The sequence below is a fragment of the Puma concolor genome, chromosome D3, assembly GCF_028749965.1.
Source record: "Puma concolor isolate L17-30 chromosome D3, mPumCon1.1.hap2, whole genome shotgun sequence".
Taxonomy (NCBI): domain Eukaryota; kingdom Metazoa; phylum Chordata; class Mammalia; order Carnivora; family Felidae; genus Puma; species Puma concolor.
The window spans coordinates 47,438,468-47,449,797 of record NC_141678.1 but is presented as its reverse complement, the minus strand read 5'-3'; positions in this window follow the sequence as shown (position 1 = coordinate 47,449,797).

Sequence of the window (11,330 nt, the reverse complement as noted above, 5' to 3'; positions counted from 1 at the left end):
TCTTTTGAGCATCCAGATGTGGCCATGCAGCAGGTACTGGCACTCAGAGGTGGGGATGGGGGCTTGATCCCCTCCACCACTATTCCATGGCCATGGTCCCTTCTGCCCCAAGGAAGGGCATGGCTTGTGAGTAGAGCATAGTTCTGCACAACTCATGGACATGTCCCCACATACAAAAAAAAAAAAAAAAAAAAAACCCATCTCTTAATCTCCAAGAATCTGCCCCTACTCCGGTGAGCACACTTCATCTACCCAAATGTTTACCATAATTTTCCCCTAATCCCAGGCCTTGCAAACAAGTTATGCATGAGTCAATATGGATCCCAAAGGCAATAACAAGGAATGGGATATAGATTTAGATATAAATATAGATACAGATAGATATAGATAGATATCTCATAGACCTTTGCAAACATTATCTTATTTATCTTCCCAGCAAGCCGTGAGATAGCACCATGATTATCTCCATTTTCCAGATGGGAAAGTCTGAGTCTTAGAGCAATTAAGTTACTCCCCAAGGTCACACAACTTTAATATATAACTTCTGTTTGTGGCCCTGCCAGAAAGCCTTTAACAAATCCCTAAGGCTAGGAGCTAAAAACTCTGAAGAAAAATTGACTTCCTTCTTGGGATAGAGACAGGAGATATGCTAATAATTCCATCAAGCCTCCTCTGGGACTAAAAGCAAAGGTATAAATTAATATCTCAACACATTAGACTGTCATCCAAGTTTAAGACCAAAAACAAGGAGAGGATAAAAGAAAAAAAATGCAAAGCCATAGCCTGCTAATGGATAATATCTGTATCACTCGGCAGAAGTAAATAAGAGACTGATCACCCACCAACCAGGAAGAAACGGGCAGAGACTATGGGGGAGAATTGGGGGGAAATTTGGAAAAGATTCTGCTTCTCTGGGGACTCAGAGCCTAAGAAGTTCATCCAGGCCCTATTATCTTTCTGCCCCAATGGTATCTGTATCCATTTGCTTGGGCCACCATTTAACAAAGTACTACGGAATGGGTGGCTTTAATAACAGAAATTTATTTCCCGACAGAAATTTATTTCCCCCTGTCAGCAGGGTTGGTTTCTTCCGAGGTCCTCTCTCCTTGGCTTATAGATGTCTGTCTTCTCCCTGTATCTGTACATGGTCTTTCCTCTGAGTGTGTCTGTGTCCCAGTCTTCTCTTCTTAAAAAGACACCACTCCTACCAGACTAGGGCCCACCCTCATGACCTCACTTAACCTTAATTGTCCCTTTAAAGACCCTACCTCTAAGTATAGCTCAGAGGATTAGGATTTTAGCAAATGAATTTTTAGCCCTTAACAGTATTTAATGTTAAAGTCTAGTTTCCCTCTTGATATCAACATGTCACTTAAAATGGGTTATTTCTCTATGCCTTCACAAGTAAGTACCTGAATATTACTGTTTCATGTAGAACAAGTCAACGTTGTTCCCTGTACCTATTCTATTTGTTCAGAACTATTCTGTACGATGAGGGCTACATGGAAAATGGAACACTTGTTTCCTGGACCAAGCACCTTGCAACCTGAGACCAAAGATCAGGTATGCATAGCACATACATAGAAATCCATGGTGATAGCAATTCATGTAGGTTTGCCCAGAAGCGCAGCACAGAGTACCAGGGATGTAATAACAATGGGTCATAATCTACTGTGGCCTTATCACAGCTGTGTAGTCTTGGGCAAGTTGCTGAGGCTCACTGTGTCTCAGTTTTCTTATCTGTAAAATGGCATTAATAGGTCCTACAAAGGCTTTTCGTGAGGATTAAATAAAATAATACATACAAGGCAATCGGAATAGTACCTGGCACATTGTAGTCACTCAGTAAATGTTATCATTGCTCTGCTATCAGGGTCACCCAAGCTGGTTGATGGAAGCCAGCCAAACTGTGTCTCACACCTATGCTCAATTTCAAGGACCCAAGCGGGGGAAGCTTGGTTTCCTCTGCCCAAAACCCTAGTTTGTGTTCCTTGCATCCTTATTCACTCTTCCAAGTGTCAGGAAAATAACATGGACTTGGAGGCCATAACCTAGGGTCAAACCTGTTCCAATTTCTTCTGTGCTTTTAGGCACATCGCTGAGCTTTTCTGAACATCAGCTTCTTCTCAGCACAACGGAAAAACCATGCCAATAATACAGATAGTGCCTCATAAGTGTCCGGGACAGAGCATGACCTGACACTTGGTCCTTCTCCCCTTCTCTTTTAAGTACAATTAGATTATTACGAGGTGTCTCTGTCCCCTACACACATATCATGAGTGCCATGTATTTCTTTACAGGTAGCACAATTCTCAGATACAGTGGGATGAATTAAAACTCTATGACTCCAACAGGAAGATTTCAAGAAGCTCCCTGTTTTCAATCATTGTTATTTCCAACAGTGCCAGACATTCAAGAAATCATGAAAAGACCATCGGTGTCTCTTTGTCAATGTGGTAAACAGTCAGATGAAGCTTGCATCTGAAGTAACGGATGATAGCTGATCAATACGCTAACAAAAAAGACTCAAGGAACAAAATTTTAAAAGGGAAGTATATCAACACGACTCAGTGTGTGTCTTACATAGGTCTTTGAGGAAGAAGAAAATGAAAGAGGTAGAAAAAATCAACCTCATACTTATGTGATTAATAACTTGCAAAATATTTTTCACATAGAATATTCCACTGATTCTTACAACAACCCAGTGAAATATTTATTTTTTTTTTAAATATTCAGTTATTTTGGGGGAAAAGTGCAAGTGGGGGACGGGCAAAGAGAGGGCGACAGAGATACCTGAAGCAGGCTCTGTGCTGACAGGCTGACAGCAGTGAGCCCGATGCGGGGATCAAACTCAGGAACCGTGAGGTCATGACCTGAGCCAAAGTTGGACACTTAACCAACTGAGCCACCCAGGTGCCCCTGATGAAAGATTTAAATTACTTCATGATGAGAATTATTACTAGATCAAGTATTGTTAAATCAAAATGCATATGCATGTACACCTTTAAAGGATCTCTGGAGCCTGGGACCAAGTGACATAATCTTTGCTTTCCCTGATTTCTCTATCAAAGTTTTATTTTGTTAATTTGTTATATTCATTTTGATGATTATCTAAAAAAACATCAACCATGTAAATTCTGGATCGATTAGAACAAACAGGTTCTAATCGAGTACATTTGGGATATTTCAGAATCTCAATGGCATAGAGGAATTCTTCTTGATATTCATGAGTTAATGAATAGTGAAAAGAAGTGAGGTGCCTCTGATGAGTGTATGATGTGTTCATGCCACATAAAGACCAGCAGACATGTGAATAGCATCTGGTCAGGATTATGACTAGAGAAACAGTGAGGGAACTGAGTCACCATACATCACTCAGAGCAAATGTTTGCCGGATCCAGATACCTAAGCTGGAGCACTCAGCACCACAGGTATTTACAAAGGGGATGTCCTTTCAGGAAAAAAAACCATCCCCAGCCCCATTCACATAAAGATGATATTTTGAATTTCATTTTCAGAAGGACTTTTTGAAGGGCATATAATTTGAAATTTTATACTTGTTTTATGTTTCCTCAAGGGTTAGAAGCACCGAAAATATGCACATTTTAATTTTGTATATTTGTAAATTCTTCTATTATGTACTTCTTCATATTGATGAGATTATTATTTTATATTGGCAATTATTTTATTGGACTACCACATAGGTAAAAATTGGGGCTAACGAGCTTGAAAATGTTGCTTTTTTGAGATAGAAATGTTTGTCAAACTCGTCTGTAAAATTTCTTTGAATGGGCTAAATCATTTGTGGTAACCTGGAAAAGCTAACTAAAAGAACTCCGCAAGCTCTCCTTAAATGAGAAATCTTTTCGCACATAGACCATCGCCAGGAGATTTTGTCCTCTTTCTACGTGCAAGCAGTCACATAACCAGGCTTTCCCCAAGCCGTGCACGTGACATGAGAGAAGAGTCAAGAGAGAGAGACAGAGAGAGAGACGGAGAGGGGGAGAGAGAGACAGAGAGACAGAGGCTAACCTGCAACAATGTGGCCATGATGCAGATGCACTGTAAATGTTGAACATGGGCGCAGACTGTAAGTAAAGTAACCACAACTGAAATTTTGTGAAACTGAAATTGGATAACTGAAATCCAATACCAAGGCATGCAAAGAGGGGAAAAGAGAAAAATGTTGCCCCCCCCAGGGGACTGGCTCCGAATCTGGCATTCCTCATCTTTCCTCCATGACTCTGAATAATGTTATTGCTCTGCCCTCCTGGTCTTGATTTTTTTTTCTTGGGGAGGTGGGCACAGTTGTCGTTTTGTTTGTTTTGTTTTGTTGCCAGTCACAAAACGGGGGCCAAGAATGTTGCTCTGTGCAGTGTTTTGTGAATCACACATGCCTGCTATTCTCAAGCATGAAAATCTTGAAAATGTGCAACTTAAGGGTCTTTGTGTAGCACGCCTGCCATTTTCTTTCTTTGTAACTCATCTCCGATCACTTTACTGTGTTTATTTGAAACGGATGGAACAGAATAAATAATAATTCTAGAATAAAACTAGAATAAATACCCTAGTTAGAGGTGGGTTTGATTTCCCATTAAAAGGACTAGTATTGATGTCTCCTTTTGCCCCAAAAGGAGAATGGAAGGACATGTCAGTTTCTAACTTCAGTCAGAAAGAACAAATTTGCAAAGGAAAAACTTGATAGGAAAAAAGAAGTGAAGTTGAGTGACTTTCATAAGCCAAGAACATCAAAAGGTTTTATTTTGGTTTAATAGAAATTGTGCACACTATTAAAATTGCTCAGTGGACTGGGTCCTCTTTGCTTTTTGTTTAGAAACAAATAAAAATATTTAGCTGAATTATTAATGTGAAGTAAATTGGTTACTCTGCATTTAGAGTTACTTTTTAATTCACACATACATCTGTGTTAACATCTTAATGGTGCTTTACCACAGATTATGCCATACTTGTAATGGCATCCAAGGAACCATTTAAAAGATAATGTTTCTAGCAGAGACATATTTGAAGTGGATGGTGTTGAGTATAGGAAAAAAATGGTCTGAATAAAGTCAAAAAATCCACCTGTGAAGTTAGGGGTTACAGTCCACAAGACCATGCTTAGAGTTCAGGGGTTCCCAAGTCCATGTTTAGGCTCCATAATTCACTAGATGAACTCAGTGAAAGCTGTAATAATCATGGTTATGGGTTATTACAGTGAAACAATAAAGGGAACAGATTGAAATCGGCCAAGAGCAGAGTCCCAGAAGGTTCCAAACATGGAGCTTCCAGTTGTCCTCTCACCATGGAGTCATGGACAATTTTTACTTTCCTAACAATAATATGTGACAATATGCATAGAATATTGCTAGCCAGGGAAGCCCACCCAAGCTTGGTGTCCAGAGTTTTTATCGTGGAGACATGGTTGCCTGCACACATGGCTGATTTTGGTCTCCAGCCCCTCTGGAGCTCTTCCAGAAGTACAGCAGATATCGTGCATCCCAAAGCCATCATCATAAATCACGTGGTTAGTTGTCTCTTGTGGCCCAGAGCCCGCAGGTAAACAGACATTTCTAGAAAGCACCTCTAGCTAAGGTGAGATCTCACCTTGAATAAGTTTAAATTCCTTATTACACAAGCCACCCCATGGCCTTTGGCCAAGGATCTCTCCTTCTAGGGAAATGATCATAGTTGTCTGAGCATCTACCTTTAGTATAGCATTTATATGACAAAGACAGCAATAGTATCAGTATGAATATGTCTAACATTTGTGGGATAGGAAATAGATTTAAAGAAACTAATCCATCCTAAACAGGCATTAGAATCATTTTAACATTTTGTACTAACTTGATTATTTCATCTATTACTACTTGTACCTTATGATAAACTTGTGTAGAACTATTTAGCATAGCAATTGTGATGGTTACTTAATCCAGTTCTTCTTCAGATTAGTCATTTTCAATTGGTATTATTATATCCTGAGGAGGCTTTAACTCAATTTCCCAGTATATTTGATTATGAACATGAGTATAATCTTAAGACTTACATACATAAGGAAGTCAAATCTTACCCAAAATGCCAATGGTACACTATATCACAGTGTTGTCATGGTTCAACTATGTTTCATTACAGAACAAAATCAGTAAGAATTACAGAGGCAGTTGGAACACCTTCCAACACAACCAACCCTCGCCAGTATACCACATATTACTATGAACAGGTGCCATTATAACTGGCCATGATTGGTTATTTCCATGGTCAAAGTCAGTTGGGGACAAAGCCACTCAACCTGTCTCAGTTCATGGACTTGTACTAAAAACATTTCCATTATGTGCTGTTATATAGCAAGCCCTACCTCCCTCCTGCGAGGAAGACACAGGTGGCATTCAGAATAGTTCCTATCCTTGCTACCTGTATTTCAGTCTGTGTCTTATTTTGATATGCCCTAGGGGTGAGGGCAGTCATAGCATATTGATGTAAATTACAAGTGCCCCCAGAGACTTTCCACAGGTTTGGAAGCCTGTAAAATTATCATAGCTGTGCCCTTGAGCCTCAGCCGCTAGGATGGAGAGCCGGTGCCCCAAGGCTACTTTGGCCTTCATCTGTACGAAAATAGTCAAAAGTCCCTTTTGGATCAAGGTACAAGGCTTTTGCCAACACTGGGTCCTAGCATTACCCCACATTATTTGTTTTATTTTGTTTTTTAAGTTTATTTATTTTGAGAGAGAGAGAGAGCACGAGCAGGAGAGGGGCAGAGAGAAGGGAAAAAGAATCTTAAGCAGGCTCTGCACCTAAGAACCTAAGCAGGTTCTGCAGGGCTCAAACCCATGAACCTCAAGATAACCACCGGAGCCAAAATCAAGACCCAGACGCTTAACTGACTGAGCCACCCAGGCACTCCACCCTGCATTATTTGGTGAGTCAGCCTGACACACTTTACTACAGCTTCATCATCTTTCTAAGCTGACTCCCATCTTTTGTCTTTCTCTTCAAAGAGAATACTTCTAATTTTCTCATTCTAGTTAATAGGGCTTCTTTCTCCAAATACCACTCCTCATTATAAGCAAATTCATTTAATACTAAAAAAAAAAAAAAAAAAAAAAAAATGTTTTTTAAGTGAATTTAGTTTGTCCCAGGATGAACAGGCCAGAACCCATCTCCCATAAGGCCTCATTCTGACTTGGGGACCAGTGTGGTTTAATCCATCATGCATATTATTGCCATTGTGTACTAATTGGCCTGAGTGCAGTTAGAATACATGTTTCATACTCAAAAATGTTGGTCCTCCCTTCTAGAGTTAGATGAGTGGTGATCATAGCTGGATGTAATTCAGTTTGCGTATGCCCTAAGGCCTCCCACAGCCTTCCTCATCTTGAGGTAGTGCTGTCCCAGGGGAATCCAAATCTGCCCTGTGGTGCCTACAGTTCTAATCCCATCAGGACCCATTGTTTTGTTTTGTTTTTTTTTTTTCCTATTGTGTTTAATATTTTCCACCCACAAAAACAAGGGTGATGTGTACTTGTGCACAGCATTTTATGGCATATCAGGCATGCCACAGCTATATTGTGTCCAATATAGCTAAGAAGCTTTCTAATAAGCATGCGGTCATCCAGGTTTATAGTTACACAGTTGTCAGTCAGCTAGGAGTTGCATATCACGTGGTCCAATGACCCAATAGGGAGCAGTTGTCAAAAACTCCTTCCCAAATAATATCTTCTATGTAGATACAACCTGAGAAATAAGAGTTTGAGATTGGCACATTAATAGAGTTCTACTCACAGGGCGCCTGGGTGACTCAGTCAGTTAAGCATCTGACTCTTGATTTTAGCTTGGGTCATATCGTTCGTATGATCAATCCCCCAGTCAGACTGCTTGAGATTCTCTGTCTGTGCCTCCCCTGCTCATACTCACTCTCTCTCTCTCTCTCTCTCAAAATAAATAAACATTTTAAAAAACAGAGTTCTACTCATTCATTGACCTTCAGTCTAGCTCATCATATTATATGACCAAAATGTCTCCTAGAGCAATGCCACTCAGGTTTGCAGGGTTCTATTCAGTCTTGTGAGTTTCCAAAAGCAGAGGTGGCCTTGGAAAACATGGCTTTACCCCTCTGGGCATCTGGTACAATTGAGCTAAGGAGGTATTATTATTCTTCTGCTCTGAGCCTCTATCAAGTCACCAGCACTATATTGGATTTCTCTCAGTGCATCATCACCCATTTATTCATTCCTTTACCCTGAGCTACTATTTCTCCTTCTCTTTCATTTGCCATTTATGTTTGCCCAAACTTTCCACCTCTGGAAGGGCCTTTCAGGCAAAGGAAATGTAGTCACTTCATATAAAATATCATGTTCCAATTGTAATCCAGACTTTCACTTTATCCTATCAACCATTTCACCTCATTTCCTCCCAGTCTAACTGTACATCTCATTAGGACTTCACCAGCAGGCTTTAGAACCATAGCGCATTGGGATCCCATATCAAGAAATCCCAGAAAATTCTTTCCCCCCCCAACCCCACTAGCCATTTAACCCACACATGTGCACATGGATTTAGGCCCCAGCTGGGCGTTGAGCAAGAAGGTCCTGTCCACTCTATCAACTTCCATCTTAATATGCCAGACCACTGCCCCCAGCAATTTCATTGTTTCTCATTGTCATCTTCACCTTCCAGAATTCCAAATTCTTCCACACTGGGTTCAATAGCGTAGTTTTGTTTAAGGCCCTTTGATGTTGGGAACCAGGAGGGACTCCCATTGTCTACCTGACCCCCAATAGTGCTACATTAAGACCTTTATTTCAACTCATCAGTGTCTACTTTACTCATCCCATTTCTCAAAAACCATTGAAAAATTTCCAACCCATTGTCTTTCCCCATTTTCTTGTGAATCATTCTAACTTTTTTAATTCTATAAAATTCCATAAGGGAAAATGAGACAACAAATCTGACCGGACTTCTCAAACTGCTGCCTAATACTGTAGCCGCAATGTAACATGGAGTGTTCATGCAAAAAGCTCCTTTTATTTATTTATTTGTTTGTTTGTTTATAGAGAAAGCAGAGCAGGAGCAGAGAGAGAGAGAGAGAGAGAGAGAGAGAGAGAAAGAGAGAGAATCCCAAGCAGTCTCCTCACTCTCAACGCAGAGCCCAAAGTGAGGCTCAATCTCACAAACCATGAGATCATGACCTGAGCCTCTTGATCATGATCAAGAGTTGGACACTTAACTGACTGAGCCACCCAGGCACCCCTAGGGAATCCCACTTCTGATGCCAACTGCAAAGTTAAGGGTTACAGCCTATAAGACCACCCCATTTCTGACACCAACTTCAAGTTCAGGAATCCCAAGGTTATTTTCAATGTTGATAAAACTCTTTTACTCTTTGGGTAAGGTTCAATTATTAATTACACACTACCTAAAAGACACCGAGACTTTACAGGGGCTAACACCCAGATCCATAGCCTCATCCAGTTTGTGCCACATCTACACCTAGCCATATGGCCAACCCTGTCATGTACATAGACATTGCCCTATACTACAAATCCTTGTGTCTACTTAAGTTGTTTGGACACAAAGTTCTAGTAAACCAGTGTTCTAAGCACTGGAGAGAAAGAATCTGACTAGAATTCTTGCTTTCTTAGAACTAATCTTGAGGTTTTTTTGGCAGAATGGTGAAATCACTGCCATCATGGCACTGGGGCAAGTCTATCTATGGAAAGAAATTTCTGATGCAAACTTTGTTTAGAACACTTTCCATGATAAATGCTTGCATCCAATGCAAATAGCTACCCATCTTTGTGTCCACTGCTAAGACTGGCTGGTTGGATGGCAAGCATGTGGTCTTTGTCAGGATAAAAGAACAATATTGTGAAAGCTTTGGGCACAGCAATGACAAGATTAGCAAGGAGTTTACCATTGGTAACTGTGGACAGCTCTCAAAAATTTGATGTGTTTTATCTTAATCAACAAATCATTCCTTCTGTCCCAGGGAGGGCAGCCCCACCCTCAATCTCACCTTATACTCTACTCTCCTGGTATTCTCATTTGCTATAATTATTTAGTTACGGTTTCCCTTATTCCACTCCAAGTCTAGCTGGACAGAAGTATATTTATGACTAAACTTAAAACACAAACTATAGGGCTTCCTGGGTGGCTCAACATATAAGCATCTGACTTGTGAGTTCAGTTCAGGTCATGATCTCATTGTGTGTGAGTTTGAGCCCCACATCCAGCCCCATGTCAGGCTCCATGCTAACAGTGAGAAGCCTACTTGGGATTCTCTCTCTCCCTTTCTCTCTGCCCCTCCCCCATGCTCACGCACATGTGTACCCTCTCTCTCTCAATTAAATAAATAAATATTTTTAAAAAACATTATAAACCACCTTAAAAGACCTTTTCTGTGCCATGGATTCTCTGACCTTTTCATAGAGATACTCAAACCTTTCTTGGCGATTCCTACAGACACAAGCCATGGTAAATGTATTAAAAGTAATAAATAGGGAGCACTGTGGAAGTTTTATGTGTGTCTCGCGTCCATGAAATACAGTCAGACCGACACTAAGCCATCCTGCACACCAGAAAACTGATTGGAGGATTAACACAACAATCTGCACAACCTGAACCACAGAATTCAGCAGGTACACGGCGCCGGCGCAGGGAAGTGAACTGAGGGAGAGAGAAGTGCAGAAGGCTGGGAGCCTCTTTTGCCTGCAAAGAGGATGGAGACGGGGCGGGGGTAGGATATGGGACCTCCCCGCCCCCGCCAAAAGCAGCTGGAGAGAAAGTGGAAAAGTGGAAACAGCCGCAGGGACTGAACTAAAAAGGGAGAAAGGAGAAAGGAGAGGGTTTAAATTCCATTAAGACTATAAACAGGGGGAGCACAGAGGCTGAAACTCCGCAGCTCCATACCTGGCGGTGCTCTGGTGAGAAGGGAGAATCCCCAGGAGCAGAGTGGAGTCCGGGGTTCTTCAGGCCACACGGAGAAGCAGTTTCCCTGATGGGCGGACACCTGGTAGAGGCTATGTGGGTCCCCCAAAGGCAAGGCTCCAGTGGACCCGGGAGAACAACCACATTCCCTGGTGCTGGAACAAGGTCATTAAGGGCAAAGCCGGGTGCCAGATGCATGTCGTGATTTTCCATAATCCTTGAGGCGCTGCTGCCACACTGTCTTGCAAACTTTTTCTTTTTCCGGGGAGGGCTGGCACCCGGCCCCAGTCTCTGGGCGTCGGCAGCAGCACGGCCGCGAGCATTCCTGGGAGCGGCCGGCACCCGGCCATTGCTCGGTGAGACCCTCCCCCAGACGGGCAGATCAGGTCAAAGCCGCAGTCCCTCAGAAA